Below are 18,714 nucleotides of genomic sequence, written 5' to 3'. Positions count from 1 at the left end.
AATATATTATAAGAAATTATTATAAGAAAACCATATAGACAGATATGCACAGTACTGTAGGCCTATGTACAGCTATGTGCAGGAGGTTTGGACATCACTATGTCAAATAAAAAACTTAAAGCAACACACAAAAAAAACTGTTCCTCTGTCACACGCACCATTTGTTTATCCAGCACCGGCTTTGCAAAAAACAATGTCCACAGACAAGGTAGAACATGTTGCATGATTTTATGAAAGTATGATGTATTGCGACATCAGATGCAAATCAAATGTTAGTTTCTTATGTCTCATTCCATCAAACTACAGATCCGCTCCCCGATCTGGCAAACTTACATAATGTGGTTATAGCCGATAGAGGGCTGCGAAGCGAATGCAGAAAATGCCGTTCACCCTGTTATGAGTTGATGAACCACTGAAACGATTTTGGAAACACTATTTTAAGGTACAAAAAACTCTTTGGTGTTGCTTTAACGCTCAAATCGTGGATTGATCATGTCTTACGTTTCCCCAGTCTGCTACTTGTCCGGATAAACAAATCCATCAGATATTCCATCCGAGGTTATTGGAAATTGAACAAGGCTCTATTAAAGGACGGAAACTGATTTCCGATCCTGTTTTCTGATCTAAACGAGGGAGGTAAACAAAAATGTGGGGGTTCTCAAAGTATAAAAAAAGATATATTGTCATTAAGAGATGTAAAATGATTAAAATCTCCAGAAAACAAAGAGACAGACACAGCTTCTAAAAAGAATACATGAGTTGTCAAAAGAGAACAACCAGAGGAGATTTATTTGACTAAAGGGGGCTTCGTAAGATCATAAAGCAAATGGTTAGAGAACGGTGTGAGCAGAACTGTTGTTACAGTTTTTTCCTTCCATTGCTTAAGCAGAATTGTATTTTTTTTCGAAAAACACAATTAACACAGCCACAGCCGAATAACAGAATCCCTCGGATCTTTTACAAAATGAACCACTTCTTTTAAAATGAAACTCTATTTTGTTGTCAAATCACACACACCAAATTATCTGATTACACTTGAATCATGTACACACAGTAATGTACACTGTAAAATCTGATGTGTTAACTATACAACTATACTTAACAATGTGAATCTGTCAATTTGCTCCTGGAGTGTAAGGAAATTGTAACAAAAAAATGAACGCAAGAATGCTTACAGAGCAATCATGAATGAATGAAATGCCCACCATTCCATGAAGAAAGTGTAACATTATGGAAATGAGCCTTACAGTGTTAGGTTTATATTGCTTAAAGGATTTAACGAGAGAGTTTATTTATACAGTTTATTATCACAAGTAGGAATGGATAAAATGTTGAAGGTTGCCAAATAATACTGTCCGGAACAGCAAAGCCTCACTATCACACGGAAACACAGTGCATCAGACACCTCAATCTCAAGACTGAAGAGTAGTGAAACCTCACCAAATTCACGCTAGAGGCTAGCTTTAGGCAAGTGCCAGACCATTCAAAAACAACCAGTCCCTTCAAAAAAGGTAGAATTCTATGTTTAGTAGAATTCCGTGTTCATTTTGGGGCTATAATGAGGGTTCGGTGCTATGTATGTTATAAAGAATGTGTGAGGCAGAAGACAATGACACAAGGAATCAGTGACACAAGGAATGTAACGACACAGTCTTTTATTGACAACATCCAATCTCAATATTAACTATTGAATATAAAATGTTTGCTTTAGTTAAAATAGTGAGACTATCTACACTCTAAAAACAGATTGGTTAAAATTGATTGATTTCATGGTTAATCCAATTAATCTGTTTTAGTACTATATATACACTCAAATACAATGTGGCTTTATGAAAAATCTAAAAAAAATCTCATATAGACTGATATTTTACCTCCTAGATTATGCAGATGCAGGCCTTTAAATGCCTATAAGACCTATAAGGTCTTTTACACGACCTAACATACATTTCTCATGCAAGCCCTTAAGGCTAACTCCAGCATCACCTTCTGCACAAACTACAAATGTGTAGCCTATTAAAAGCCTGAGTTTCATACATGCACTGTGCACACTTTGTAATGTGTGTGGTAAATATTGTCATTATTTGAATAAAAACAGTTTAGCATTACATTCTATGTCAATGCAAAAAGCAGTTAATTTGGAAGTTAATGTGCAATATAAGTTGTATTAACAACTGGAATAATTACTTAATAATCTAAGTAAGCAAGTTAGTTTGAAACTCAAGTTAGTTTGAATAACTTTTGTTAAATATGTGTGTCTGTGTACATATGAATGTGTGTGTGTGTTTGTGTTTGTGAGTGTGTGAGTAACAACTTTCGTATATTACAACTCAGAATATTATATACAATATACTCTACAACAAACTTTACCAAGTTAATTTACTTACTTTTTAAGGCAACGGGTTTCCACAGTTTTTTAAGTAAAGTGAACTAATCACAATTTACAGTGTAGCCTTCTCCTCATCCTCACCCACTTGCCAAGAGAGTGTAGGCTAATGAAAAACGAAGGGGGTTCATTCTTCAGGCAGCAAAAAAAAAAACACTTTGTCAAAATCTGTAGGCACCGTGCACCACATTGCAGAAATACTCTCATTCCCAGACATTTTACTTTTGATGCAGTTACTGACGATCTCGACACATTTCCAAGATCTCAAAGTCATGACGGTGTCGGGATAAAAGTCGTAGGCCTACCCTAAAATTAGATTACACCATCTCTCTTTTCCTCCTAACTCGTTGGGATGAGGTTCTTGACGTTCTTGATATCCTAAGAGTTTTTTTTCTCCTAAGAGAGCCCGCCAAACGCTCGTCAGGTTCAGAAACAGCATTTTGAGGAGTGATGATTCCTCTAGACGTTCCGGCATTCGCATCTTCTTCTTGTAGGCTACTTCTGCCACCATTGGCTCGATAACTCTAAGCAACTCCTCCCACTTCATTCCAAAGTTGGTGGTCCAGGATGCTCATGTTTAGGGACCCCCAGTGGTTTGTAACAGTTACCCCCTGTGGTTTGTAAAAACTTTCCTGATTTTATGACTTGCAGCAGGTGACTCTGCGGGGTGCTCCCTGTGACTCCACAGGGGGTGCTCACTGCGGTGGGTGGGTGGGTGACCGATAGTAACCCAGGGATGGGTAAGCATGACCTCTAGTTCAAGGAAGCTCATTGGTTAACAGTCTGTCCCCACCCAATGATCCCATTGGTACGAGGAATACTAGTCTAAATCTGGGACAACCACGCCCTCTCAGCTTCTCATTTCCAGTCATACGCTCGTAGGGAACAGACGTAGCCTACGATGCAGCGCTCCAAACTCTGGGCTTTGTCTCTCTCTCACGGACTCTGTCTCTCACGGACTTTGTCTTCAGAATCCCCTCAGGACTCATCAATCATAGGATATCTTGAGTCTAAGACCTCTCTCAAACTCAACTCAAACTCTCTCTCTCATTCTACCATTTTTGCTGTGTGTGTGTGTGTTTAGGCAATTACTGCAAGAATTTTGATTGTATAGCTGTATGCACACTTCTTGACATCACTACAGCGAGTGGCTTTGCAAGCAACCTACAGCGCAGGCACATTTACAGTGCTGTTGGGCTGGGACGCAGGAGGAACCGGCGAGGATCCGCTCTCACTCTTCTGGGGATTACGGATGATTTAGGCTACTATAGCCTACCGTAGAGGTAAGATCGGAGTCGGAGTTTCTTTTCTATTTCCCCTCCTTCTATTCAGTGTTGTTTTCTTATTGCTACAGTCGACATGTCGACATTAAACTAAAGTCACACCATGTCAACTTTAATCTTGACGAGTCCAGTCGACATATCGAGGTTAAAGCAGACATTTCGAAAGTCGATATGTCGACTTTAATTTCGACATTTCGTCTGTATTCTTATCATGTCCATCAAAAGTTTGGAGAGAGCGACCGCTCCACAGTAATCCGGACAGTCAGTCTCAATTAGTTGACCGAAGACTCAACAAAATGCCTTGAAAAAAATTATGATTTGGTAAAATTGTAGGCCTACTTCAGAATCGCGTTTAGCAACAAGGAATTGCTCGCAGCAAACACAGCAAAACACAGAGTTTTGATTGTAATTCGTTTTGATTGTCGAGAATAAACGAAATATCGATATTAAAGTCCGCAAAATAGGGCCTATGCCACCTTAGTCGTTGAAATTTCAACTTTAATCCGGAAAATTTGAGATTGCAGTTTTTCGCAGTCGCTTTGGCGCAATTCTCAGATCAGAATTTCAGAATTTCAGATCAGAATTTCTCAAAATTGTTTTTTCAAACTCCATATCATCTTATCACTTGTCCCCACATTGAAAAGGTTTCTCTATCTTGAACAAACAGCAGTGCTTTACTGCGTCCTTGCCGCTGATTTTGTACAAATGTCTGCTGTTTTTCACATTCTCAATTCCTGATGCAATGTTGGTCAAAATGCACAGGTGAATAGTACCCCATACAAGTGCCATTATGTCATCGCTTGAGTCATTACTTGCAAATGTGCTGAACCAGCAGTCTTAGATGTTGTAATAGGCTATGTGATCTCAGGAATGTCAGGATGTACAGAAAGTTATGCACAGCAAGGGGAATTTGACTGTAAATAGATCATTTTGTACTATGCTGTAAATGCAAACTATGCAAGCATTTGTTTTCTTTTCATTTTGTATACTTTATACACGACAATGTCTGTCAACAGTAAAAGCTTTGAAACATATCACTCGCTTACAACCCCCTCCACACAATAATGTGCACCTTTGTAGTTTTGAAATAACTATGTCACATAGATGCATTATACTGTTTCGATGCCAGGCTACCCCAAAATTGGCCTTATTTAATCGCTTGAGTCATTACTTGCAAACTAGCTGTCATAGTTGTCATAATCTGTCTGGTCGTATACCTGACAAACAATGACGTAACCGTAAGGACTTATCATATTGCACTGTGAGTATTTTGAGCAAAATAGGCTATACTGTAGGCTAGGCCTCCGTGCTTTTGTGGTTAATCCATTCGGTGCAGTTGCGCTGTTAGAGATGAACTAACTGTTCTCAAGTATGGCTATTTTGACCATCTCATTTCAGATGTGGGCTTTGCCATGATACCAATGCTCTCTGGAAGAGGAGACACGTGCCAAGAGCAACTGCTGGATGGCTGACGTCTCCAGGATGATATCCCACCACTGTTCTGTCTTCAAACGGCAAGATCCGCTTGGCAAGGTCCTTCCACCTGGACGCAGACAACTAACTGTTTCCCCGCATTGGCCTACTGCAATGTCAGAAATGATGAGGAGCAAGCAGGGTCGGACTGGGAACAAAATTCGGCCCTGGCAATTTTCTCATGGACCCCCACCACTGGACATTTTTTTTCTAATTCTGGTTGCTAATCACACCATTTTAAAAAGTGATTTGAGAGGGACAGGATTCAGGGATATGCTAAAGACAGGCTCATCTTCTGTCTGTCCCACGTCATGTTACCGCATGCATTAACACTGCTTGACTACATGAAAAATAGGCTACTGAACATGGACATCGTCATAGTTGACAGAAATTACGTTTTGTGCCAACATTTTGTAGAAACACAACCACAGCCTTTATTTGGTGCTCCTTTACTATAGGCTTAGTCCGCGATTCACATTAACCGTAGGCTATATCACCACAAGTGTATCGGCCTACTAAACGTTTTTGCCCAAGTTTGTGTGCCTTCATCACATTTTGCAAAATTAGGCTACCTTCGTTACTAACCTACCAGTTGATACTTTTTACCTGCATCGACTCGCGATTGATTGTGCATCTAATGTAACACTCGGTGGAGAGACTTCCACTTTCCAAGTTTCACTTTCACTGTCTTTGTGAGCTAAAAGTTAGGCTATATGCCTACTATATGAAATACTTTTAAGTTCCTTTTGAGTAGGATCAGCTCCAAAAATGAAATGAAAAATGAATGGGTTTTCTTTAACCTGTGCTACACTTTTCCACCAAGTTGTGCGAAAATTGTAGGCTACCCGTAGTTTCTTTATGTTGACAGAACCGCACTACAGCCTACATGGTGCAGTAAATGGAAGGTAGCGCGTGCAACTAACGTCTATAAAAACAATATATTTATGGAATAAAACTATACCTCTGATTGCTGTTTACGGTTAAACTGCGATGATGTGAACACCAGTCAGCGGAGGGCACTTATGCAGCCCAGGCATGCGCTCCTAGCTATATTTCCCCACAAACCTAGCGGCTGCTTGGACAAATCCACTTGAGGGGTGGGGCAGGGGGGCGCGATCGTAACACACACTGAACCTGTCATGAAGAGACCAAAATGATTGACCTGTCACCCCCCCCCCAAGCCAAATGGATGCAACTGCATTTATAGGCTCGGCCTAGGCCTATACATGACGGGCCGCAAATAGGCTAAATAAAAAAATAAAAAAAATCCCGGAGGTCACCGGCCCACATGTGGACCGGCCCACCGGTTGTACAGATTACCAGTCCGAGCCTGGGAGCAAGTGAAGTGGAGCTGTGGCGCACGCGGTAGCTCACTTCCCAGACTGTGTAGCCAACAGTTGGGACATACAGTTAAGACGCCTTAAATATGCCCTATCTTGCGTGCGCAACAAGTTTTGATTTTTGCTATATGCACATGTGTATAAGATAAGTGTCCTCTTTGATCATGGAAAATTTGAACGACACAGGTATCCCCAATCCAAAGATATCGGCAAAGACGTTCACTTCACCATGTAGGCTACCGGCTTATACCAGCTTGTACCGGCTTACCCTTATGACTGTTAAACATAACTGGTAGGCTAATTACAAACGTTATTGTTCGCCATATCTGTTCCTGTGTCACATATTTTGTTCATGTTTTATTCCTTTTAACCAATGCTAATTTAAATGAAATGAACGAATTTAAATTCTTTGCTATTGTTTTTATTTATTCAATTTGGCAATGAACGGTTAACTATCATTAGAAATGGGTGTCTGAACTGTACCAGGTACTGTCTCAATTGTATTCCAAATGTTGAGACGCAGTCGAGACAAAAATGCACCTTATGTTTATGAGCTAATTGTTGAAAATATAAACTACATATGGGTGTTATTGATTGATATTTTAGTCTATAAGGAAATTAACGAATTTAAATTAAAACACTTTGCGATTGCTATGTTTTTATTTATTCAATTTGGCAATGAACGGTTAATTAACTATCATTAAAAAATGGCAGTCTCATACTTCTTTTCCGTACCTATTTGTTGATTTTGTGTGAGCAAAAAATATCTCACCTGTATCAGTCTACCCTATTAACCACCACTGACTTCCGCTCAGTTTTCACTGCATGGCCTGTCAAATGTCCTTCAAAAAGACAGGATGAAAATAAAGCTTGAGTGTCTCAGAATATGGGTGTTGGTTTTCTGTTCTTTCCAGAGCATGCTTATTGCCTTGTTCTTTGGGTGGAGGACAAATACAGTATACATTTATAATATGCACAATCATTCTATAACCACTATGCATTCACTGCGACCAACTAAACTGATTTTTTTCTTTTCTTTTAAAAACATTTTCACATATTAGGCCTACTGTAACATAAATGACAGACGAGACAAATTAATAGCCCTGAACTATTAAAGTAAATAGATAGATACTTTATTGAAGGACATTTTAATCAGGTATCAATTCAATTAAATTCAGTTCAATTCGATTCAATTCAAGGTTGCTTTATCTGTAGATACAGTGTTGCCAGTGTTATAAACTATCAGGCCACTGCCACAGGAACATAAATACCAAAAGGTCCTCATGACATATTTAATAGGCTACATTAACGTGAGACGCCAAAGTTGTATGGAAAGACGAATGAAACAAAACGCACGTTCGACTTTGGCTGAAATAACTCCTGAGCGGTTTTGTTCAGAGCTCAAAATGCAGCTGTATTCGACAGAGGACAGATGTTCATAGTGACAACATTTTAATTTTCATTATGGAACGATGTCTTTGTAAATTATCTTTAATTAAAAAATGTCCCGGTTCTTCCCACTGGTTCATAGCCTCAGGAGTGAGGATAAGGCTACATCACAGTCTCTCATCATAGTCTCATACATCCATAAAAGTGGAAGAAATCGAGGACTAAATTATGAAAAACACAGTAAAACAAAATCAGAGTATGAAAGTACCCTTAGGCTATTGGCTTTGTAAAGAATACAGCGGTCATGGCTCGTGTAGTCAATGTGTTAACGCTAGTAAACCCAGAGTGATTAGCTTGTACACAGAGTTAACGTCCTTGCAAAAGACTGCAAATGAGACTGTTACGGACTACATTATTCGGGCAGAATCAGCCATTACAGCACTGCGAAATGCTGAAGAGAGGCTGAGTGATGGACTTTTGATTGCCATGATTCTGAAGGGATTACCAGAGCAGGGGCGTAGCCAGGATTATTTTATAGGGGGGGCCAGCTGGGTCCAGACTTTTTATTGGGGTGGCACTTGGGAATCAAAACTACCATTTGAAAACTACTCAAAAAGTTTTGAAGATTAGTATAGCCTATTTTAATAATGGCAATAAATTGTGTAAAGCCAACACTGATACACAGGTCAGTTTGTTGTCCACTCCAAATCGTTTTCCATAAATAGGCCAATGCTATAAAAAAAAGTACATTATGATAATGCACCTTACTTAATCAGTCTTATTCAAATGATGTTAAAGAACAATAATAAATACTACAAATATTGTATGCAGATATTTAATCTTATACTGATGGCCAAACTATATTTCTTTCTGATATCCACTCCAAGTACTTGACTTTAAGTAACATAGCTCTGAATTAAGAAATTAACCCTTAGAACCCTAGACTGTTTTAAGGGCCTTTTCACTACCTTTAGTTGGAAGCATTTATCCTGGTCAATGTAAGTGCCATACACACATGCTATACATTGGGGTTTTTTCCCAGCAGAGTCTAGGCTACCCAGATCTACCACACTTGCATGTATTAATATTTGCATTGATTTAATTTAGATTTTTAAATAATATATTTTAACATGTATCTCACCACTGCAAGCTGTCAGCTGGCACATGTGTGTGTAGAGCAAACTGTCCTGAATCTGGCAATATCATTGCCATGGTGGAGGGATTTAGCCCTATGAGCCCTACTCTATTTTTGGCCATTCTCACTACCTTAGTTATAAGCATTTATCCTGGTCATTGTAAGTTCCATATACATATGCTATATTTTTTCAGAACAGTCTAGGCTACCCAGATCTGCACCAATTCATAGTAATACTTGCATTGATTTCATTTTGATTTTTAAATAATAGGCTACAAAGACAAAAATTGTATTATACCATTCTTATTTTGAAATGTATCTCTGTCAGCTGGACATGACTTTCATGTATGTGTAGGGCAGACTGCCCTCAATCTGGCAATATAAGAACCATGGTGTAGGGGGGCTTTGGGGCTGAGCAATTTACAGACATGTGGTGTGCGCCTTACAGAAATAAATGCCATTTTTTTTATTTAGTAATGAAAAATGCCCTTTCTGCGCTCCATATCTGTGACACGAACTGATCTGACCTGACTGAACCCGAGTTTGCATGTTCTGTGTGTACACTCATGATGATTCTAAAACAACTTTATTGCATTGTCATGAACAAAGTGAAGGCAAAAAGGTGTTTCTTTGTCGAATAAATTGGGATGCAATGTGAGTCTCGAATTGGATGCCATGCAGGAATTTGCTGGGATCTCAAAACCGCATTATGAACTTTGCCATAGAGAAACACATGATAGCGTTGGATTATGTAGGCTACATGCCTTGCCACCACAACACACAAAAACGTGGGGTAAGTCGAGCTATATGAAGTTTATTTTGATGTCATTTCGTCTGTTTTATAACCCATAAGGATGGTATCAAATGATAGCTCTGTATCTCCTCTTTCATCTGACATGCGTGGCATATCTATCCGATCACGGGTCCGTGAGTAGCCTAATTCAAAGTTCAAGTTGGTTTTTGTACATGATGTTATTTTGCAGTCACGTTGTCTGTTTTTATAGCCCAGAAGCATCGATATACTTGGTACCAATAGATAGCCCTGTGTCTCCTCTTTCTTCTGATATGCTTGCCATATCTATGCGATCACGGGTTCGCGAGTAATTCAGTAATGGGTAATGGGTGCGCAGGTAAACTATAAATATGAATAAATTTGATTTAATTTCATGATTTTTTTTTATTTTCATACTTGATCGCACATGCAAGAGTTTAGTCTCGTTGGAAAGCCCCACGTCTGCTCTGTCACGCAATTAAGGTTTCATCTCGCTGCAATGAACAGTTCTGGAGCAATGTAACAAAGAACTCAGGCAAAGCAGCCTGCCTCTGCCTGACCAGCTGATTAGCAAATTACAGTCAGCAAATTATGTTTTTTATAAAGTAGCCTAGCCTAGGCCCTATTAGCCTACTTTTATTGGAGCCATCTGGAGATATGTGCCTAATATGCTTGCATTTCACCCGAATTTTATCGAAATATTTTTGTAACAGCGTTACCGCGGGCATCCGATTATTTCTGATCAGCCACACACGTCAATGTCAGAGCCTAACAGCTCAGCCCAACGCAGCTCACTTGGCTATGATTCGTGACACATTCTAACATCTTATTAGCATTAATGTTCCAACTCATCATCAACTCACCTGTTGTTACTGAGGTTAAGTAGTAGGCTAGGCTAGTCTACTAAGTGTTTTTAACAGATGACTTGAATTGTCCCGCTGCTGCTGCATACTCACGATTTGATCACAACCGTGGGCTACACTTCCTGACTGGGCCAATGGTCGTAGATAGAGTGCAGTAATTGGTTCAGTCCCTGCTTTGCAAAGTGTTGGCAAAGTGCCGTCGAAAACGGCAGCAATTTTTTTTTTTTACTTTTCACTGAACGGAGCTGGGGGGGCCAGCAGGGTGGCCAAGCTTTCACCAGTGGTGGCCGTGGCCCCCCCTGGCCACCACGTAGCTCCGCCCCTGTACCAGAGTCATTTAAACCATTCGTTATCCACGTTACACAGGGCGATGAACATTTAGCTTAGAGTTTAAGACCAAGCTAAGAAGTTTTGAGGACACTGAGAAGTTTCGTGCTAGCTCTGATGACAACGTGATGAAAGTGAGTGCCTCGACCCCTGAATGGAGAAGGAGAGAGAAGACGGTAGGCCCTGATGTTGTATGCTTCAACTGCGGTGTGAAGGGACACAAGGCCTGGGCATGTCCGAACGAACGGCAGAAAAGGCAAGCACAATGGTGCGGGTACTGCAAGAGCTCCACACACTCCGAAACAGCTTGCAGGCGTAAAAGAAGAGACAACGTAAAACAAGTAGCTGATGAATAAAGTAATGAACACGAATATGCTTTCAATGCAAGCGACATCCAGCTAAACGGATTGAAACAGAAAGGACTGATGGTCGACACGGGAGCAACGTCGCACATACATCACGGACATCGGAAAGTTTAAGACGTTTGACGAGAAGTTCCAGCCAGAGAAGCACTTCATCGAGTTGGCCGACGGCACCAGAGAAAGCGGCGTGGCGCTCAAGAGGGGTGACGCGGAGGTGAGTCTGGTGAACCGCGAAGGAAAAAGAGTGAAGGCCAAGCTGATGAATGCGCTGTACATCCCGTCTTATCCACAGGACATTTTTTCAGTAAAAGCAGCGACAGCCAACGGAGCTTCAATCAAGTTCCAACAAGGCCATAATGAACTCATCCACAAGAGCGGTACCAAGTTTGATATTAAAGAACATAATAGACTTTATTACTTGAATACTGTAAGTGATGACAATGGGGATTTTTGTAACGGCTGTTATGATATCCAAACTTGGCACGAAATACTTGGGCATTGTAACTATGATGACGTTTCCAGATTGCAGAATGTCGTAGAGGGAATGCAGATTAAAGGTAAAATTGATAAATCTAAACTAAATTGTGAGATATGTACACAAGGTAAATTTGTTCAGAGCAGGAACAGAGAACCAGATACAAGAGCAAAAGCAGCACTTGAACTTGTACACACAGATTTGGCCGGTCCTATAGACCCCATGGCAAAAGATGGATTCAGATATACTTTAGCTTTTACAGATGACTACTCAGGTACAGTATTTGTGTATTTCCTGAAAGCTAAGAGTGATACAGTGAAGGCTGAGAGATTTCTAGCAGATGTAGCGACCTATGGGGATGTGAAGTGCATTAGGTCTGACAATGGCACTGAGTTCACAGGACAAGAGTTTCAGACCTTGCTTAACAGGAATAGCATAAGACATGAGTCCTCAGCACCATACTCGCCACATCAAAATGGCATGGCTGGGAGGAATTGCCGCACACTATTTGATATGGCGAGATGCATGTTGATTGAGAGTAACTTACCAAAAGAGTTGTGGACGTATGCTGTAATGACAGCTGCAGTGATACGCAACCGATGCTTTAATGGCAGAACAAAGCAAACTCCATGTTATATGCTGACGGGCAAGAAGCCTAACCTAGCTAGAATGAGAGTTTTTGGATCTGTGTGCTATGCATACAAACATGACAGGAAGAAGTTGGACTCACGATGCGATAAGGGAGTTTTTGTAGGATATGATAAAAATAGCCCTGCATATCTAGTGTACTACCCTGACACAAAGAAAGTTATGAAACACAGACATAGTTGAGAGAGAAACTCAGACAGACCCAATGATATTGGATGATGATTTTCTTGGGAAGAGATATGTGGACCCCAGATCAAGTGCAGATGTAACCAATGAGAGTCAAGGGCAGACAGAGGTATATCAGGAAACTTCTGATAGCCATGATACTACTCAGATTGAGGGAAATGAGCCTCGCTACCCAAAAAGAGATAGGAGAACCCCACAGTACCTCTCTGAGTACATTACTGAAGTAAAGTCAAAAGATCAGGTGTCAATTACTATTGACTATTGTTACAGAATGTGTGATGTACCACAAACTTTCAAGGAAGCTATGAGCTCAACCAAGGCAGATATTTGGGCTAATGCTATGAAAGAGGAAATTGATTCTCTTAGAGAGAATAATACATTTACACTGACTACACTACCAGAAGGTAAACATGAAGTAGGAGGTAGATGGGTTTATGCAGTAAAAACTAATGCAGATCAGTCAGAAACTTACAAGGCTAGATATGTTGCTAAAGGTTACAATCAAGTGATGGGCATAGATTACAAGGAGACTTTCTCTCCAACTGCAAATCTGACATCAATACGTGCACTTCTGCAGATGGCCGCACAGTATGATCTAGACCTGCATCAGATGGATGTCAAGACAGCATATCTGCATGCTCCTATTGATTGTGAAGTGTATATAGAGCAACCAGAAGGATTTGAAGTGCAATTCAAGACAGGAGAAAAATTAGTCTGTAGACTAAATAGATCACTGTGGTATGGTCTGAAGCAGTCCGGTAGAAACTGGAACAAAATGCTGAGTGATTATTTGATGAAGAGCGATTTTGTGCAAAACCCTGCAGATCACTGTGTCTACAGTAAACAAATCGGAAAAGAAAGAGCAATAGTGGTAATATGGGTTGATGATTTAATTATTGCTGCTAGTAATGATGATTTGTTGAATGATGTGAAGAAGACACTTGCTATGAAATTTAAAATGAAAGATCTTGGAAAGCTGAAACACTTCCTAGCCATTGATTTTGATCAGAAAGAAAGAGTTGTAAAGATGAGTCAAAAGAAGTACATATCCAAGGTACTAGAAAGATTTGGCATGTCTGATTGTAATCCAAGGTCAACCCCATGTGAACAGAAGCTAGAATACAACAGTGATGCTGACCCTGTTGATCCCAGAACATACAGGGAGGTTGTAGGAAGCTTGATTTACATAATGATCTGTACTAGGCCTGATTTAAGCTTTGTTGTGAGTAAGCTATCACAGCATTTGTCAGAACCAAATGAACAACACTGGGTAACAGCTAAGCATGTGATGAGGTACCTGAAAGGCACAATTGACCACGAGTTATGCTACAGGAAAAGTGAGACAGATCTAAAACTTGTGGCATATAGTGATTCAGATTTGACTGACAGACGAAGCATTACAGGGTATTGCTTTAGTTTAACTAATGATGGTCCACTAATTTCTTGGAAATCTAAGAAACAGGCCACAGTTGCTTTATCAACATGTGAAGCTGAATATATGGCGCTGGCTGCGACCACCCAAGAGAGTTTGTATCTTGTACAGTTGATGAATGGAATGGAAAATGATTGTCAATATGCACCAGTGAAGATTTTTGAGGATAATCAAGGTACAATAGCCTTATCAAAAGATCCAGTGTGCCGCCAGAGGTGCGAGCACATTGATATAAGGTATCATTTTGTTCGTTCTGCAGTTAATGATGGCAAAGTGATAATTGAATATTGTCCTACAGTTGATATGGTGGCTGATGTTATGACTAAACCAATGACAAAGTTCAAGATGGAGAGATTTGTGAAATTTATGTTTGGTATGTACGCTCTAAACTCCATCAAGATATGAGATTGTCTTTGTTAAAATTGCAACACCTTGTAAACCTTTTTCTTAAAGGTGCTACGCGAGCTTCTAAAGGGTATGCGAGATGAAAAGGGTAGCCTATATCGGAAAGGTGTCATTTTTCAAAAAATAAATAAATATTACAGTTTTTTACAACTGTTTATACACGTTTTCAAAACTCTGTGTCTATTTTTCAAAACTCCACACACAAAACCAACAATTGCTCACACAAAATGCAAAATGCCTCAAATCTCCAGCAAAATTCAAAACAACATTCAAAATGTCATAAACACATCTTTAAATCAAACATTCGCCTCACATTACAAACACTTTTGTCATATGACATTTTGGATACATTATGTACACACTGTTGCTCAAAACCTAACGCTCTTCTGTCTTTCCTAGGCTTTATGTATTTCCATACAAGAGTGAAAGTTACGGTATCTACAGAGAGAAGTTGAAATACACAGTAAAAATGCAAGCAATATTGAAACCAAAAAATAGTGTTTTTTCCCAAATAATTTGCTGTTGCGAATACAGTATTTTACAGCCAACAAGAACAAAGCAAAGCAAAATACAATGACCACCAGATGTACATGGAGTTCTGAAAAAGCTGATTTTGCCTATGGAAATGACTGACTACTATCAAATTACTTTGCTTTTTCCAAAGAAAAGTGTATGTGTCTGTGTGTGTTTGTCTGTATGTGTGTGTGTGTGTGTGTGTGTGTGTGTGTGGGGGGGGGGGGGGGGGGGGTATGTATTCATAGGTCTATAGAAAAGTTTATTGAGCTAATGGTAACTTGGGGAGACACAAAAATATAGTAAAAAAAGACCAGTTTACTGTACCTAAAGTAAAGTCGACATTTTGTAGAACATTCCTTTCAAAGTATCTGCATTGGTTCTGAAATCCTCTAGGGCCAAATTGAAAGGGTCCATACCTACATATAGAGTATCTATTTATAGGCCTATACTAAGGCAATGACTGGATGGTGTTGCATAAAGTAATGAGTGTTTACACATGTGAAGAGAGGGAGTGAAGCACTGGTGATTTAGTGTGGCATTTTGATGGGTTGTGTTTGGGTTAGGGTTAGGGTTAGGGTTAAGGTATATCAAGTTACTTCCTGTTCGATTTGTGTGTGTTAAGTAGAATATTGTGTGTGGTGTTTTGCAAAATGTGTTTTAGTCAATTGCAAACTGAGTCAAACACTGAGAACTAGTGTATGGTTTTGCAGATTTGGTGTGGGGTTATGATGTTTGGAAGACATGTTTAGAAAATTGTGTGACAAGCAAAGATTTAGTGTGTAAGCATTTGCAAAAAAACTGTAAGCCTAGTTTCTCTATGCTCTTTGTGTGTTTGTTGTTCTCTACAATGTTTTTTTTTTTATGTGAGAGCTCATAAGTTGCACATTTTGATTTGTGTTATTTGTTATCCTGTTATCATCATCATCATCATCAATTACTGTAAACATGATGAATGCGTCGATAGAATGTGCTACGTGTTTATGTGTCGGGGTTGGGGGTAGGCTATGCGAGCTGAGTCAGGGCGTGGTGGTAGGCTACGCGGGAAAAAGTTTGGAGCTGCTGACTATATATAGGGGGCACACTTCACATCTTCGCTACAAGATGGCAGGACGGACCTCGTCAGCTGTCGATTGCTACCCAATGGCTTTCTTCCTCTGCCGAGACATTTTGGTGCGCACACTCAAATGGGTACTACAGCGGATGGCTTTGCAAGCGACCTACAGCGCAGGCACATTTACAGTGCTGTTGGGCTGGGACGCAGGACGGACCGGCGAGGACCCGCTCTCACTCTTCTGGGGCTTACGGATTACTTACTATACCGTAGAGGTAGGATCGGAGTCGGAGTTTCTTTTCTATTTCCCTTCCTTCTATTCAGTGTTGTTTTCTTATTGCTACAGTCGACATGTCGACATTAAACTCTAAATTTCGAGAAAAAAGTTGAACTATCATGTCGACTTTAATCTCGACGAGTCCAGATAATAGTCGACATGTCGTGATTAAAGTAGAAACGTCGAAAATAAAGTTGACATCTTTATTCTTAACATGTGCATCAAAAGCTTGGAGAGAGAGCGACCGCTCCATAGATGCACTGAATCGGACAGTCGGTCTCAGACTGATTTGTTGGCCGACAACTCAACAAAATGCCTTGTGTAGGCTACATGATTTGGTGATATTTTAGGCTACTTCATAATCGGGTTTAGCAACAAGGAAATCCTCGCTCTTTTAGCGCATAAACACGGACTGGTAATTAGTTTTGATTGTCGAGACTCGAGAATAAAAACGAAATGTCGATATTAAAGTCTACATGATATATCGACTTCATTTTTGAAAATTCAACTTTAATATGGACACGTCGATATTCGTTTTTCGCAGTCGCTTTGGCGCAAATCTCAGATCAGAATTGAAATGCTCAAAATTGTTTGTTCAAACTCCATATCATCTTATCACTTGTCCCCACATTGAAAAAGTTTCTCTATCTTGAACAAACAGCAGTGCTTTAGTGCGTCCTTGCCGCTGATTTTGTACAAATGTCTGCTGTTTTTCACATTCTCAATTCCTGATGCCATGTTGGTCAAAATGCACGTGCTGAATAGTACCCATACAACAAAGCGCCCTTACTTCATCGCTTGTGTCATTACTTGCAAATGTGCTGAACTAGCAGTCATAGATGTTATAATAGGCTACATGTGATCTCAGGAATGTCAGGATGTACAGAAAGTTATGCACAGCTCTGACCAAGGGGGATTTTGTAAATTGATCATGTTGTACAATGCTGCAAATCAAAGAATTTGTTTTCTTTAAACTTTGTATACTTTATACACGACAATGTCTGTCAACAGGAAAAGCTTTGAAACATACCACTTGCTTACAACCCCCTCCACACACAATAATGTACATCTTTGTAGTTTTTAAATAACTATGTCACATAGAAAATAGTGGTGCCTCTCATATTGTTCATTAAAAAATATAAGTAGGCCTAAACGGTCATAATGACAACAAGACAAAACAGTTTGACTATCTTCTTGGCATAAACAATGGCGTAAGAACTTATATTGCACTAACAGTTTCATTGATCTAGGCTAAATACTTGCTTTGACATAAACAAAGCATTTTGAGCAAAATACTGCAGGCCAACGTGGTTTTGCTCCATTATGCGGTGCAGTTGCGCTAATTGTTTTTAGAGATGAACTAACTGTTCTGTTGAGCAAATGTTAATGATGATCCGAAAAATAGGTTACAACAAAGCGACTGAGAAAAAAAGCTAAATTCCATAAGATATTTCACCTTTATTCTCGAATTTTCGAGCTTAATATCGAAGTCGACAGAGTTTAACTCTCGTCACGACAAAAATATTATTTTTCTTCCTGTGTGGTGGCCCTAATACTCTCAAGTATGGTCTCTCAAGTATGGCTATTTTGACCATTTCATTTCAGATGTGGGCTTTGCCATGATGCCTGGAAGAGGAGACACGGGCCAAGAGCAACTGCTAGGTGGCTGACGTCTCCAGGATGGCATCCCACCACTGTTCTCTCTTCAAACGGCAACGACGCGGCGAGATCAACTGTCCTTCCACCTGGACGCAGACAGAGAGAACCAGCTGTTTCCCCGCACTGGCCTACTGCAATCTAAGATATCATGGGGAGCAAGTGAAGTGGAGCTGTGGCGCACGCGGCAGCTCACCTCCTCCGAGTAGTCACCGCTCGCCTCCGCTCAGTTTTCACTGCATGGCCTGTCAAATGTAACCTGACTCTCGCCAGATGAATTTCGTTCCGCCTAGCTCCACTCATCGGATGTGAGTGAAGCTAGGCGGAGCTAAGCGGAACGAAATTCATCTGGCGAGATTCAGGTTATGTCAAATGTCCTTCAAAAAGACATGATGAAAATAAAGCTTGAGTGTCTCAGAATATGAGTGTTTTTGGTTTTTTGTTCTTTGAGCATGCTTATTCCCTTGTTCTATAGCCACCATGGATTCACTGCAAGCAACGGGAAAGTTTTTATTTTCTTCTTAAAATATTTTCACGCATAACATTAATGTCAGACGAGAATTCTGTTCAATAACCCTGGACTATTAAAGTAAATTATTCATCCACAAGGACATTTTAATCAGTATGAGGCATCAAGTATCAGGCCACTGCCACAGTAAGACAAATACCAAATTGTCCGCATGACATTTTATGTTAACGTAAGACGCCAAAGTTGTATGGAAAGAGTATGAAAGAAAACGC

At 40.0% G+C, this 18,714-nt stretch overlaps 1 long non-coding RNA gene across 1 annotated transcript; it reads left to right on the top strand.

Moving 5' to 3' along the window:
- The first annotated feature begins 16,103 nt into the window (after nt 1-16,103).
- LOC143121263 (uncharacterized) lies at nt 16,104-18,393 on the top strand. The gene is made up of 2 exons (XR_012986460.1): nt 16,104-16,315; nt 17,923-18,393. It is a non-coding gene; the product is annotated as an uncharacterized LOC143121263 (long non-coding RNA).
- Nucleotides 18,394-18,714: the final 321 nt, after the last annotated feature.

This window comes from Alosa pseudoharengus, unplaced genomic scaffold, assembly GCF_046254945.1.
Source record: "Alosa pseudoharengus isolate Yale_2024_CS ecotype anadromous, Long Island Sound unplaced genomic scaffold, YU_APseudo_1.1 YU_APseudo_1.1_scf_13, whole genome shotgun sequence".
Classification (NCBI taxonomy): Eukaryota; Metazoa; Chordata; class Actinopteri; order Clupeiformes; family Clupeidae; genus Alosa; species Alosa pseudoharengus.
This window is presented reverse-complemented; position numbering and strand designations above follow the sequence as displayed.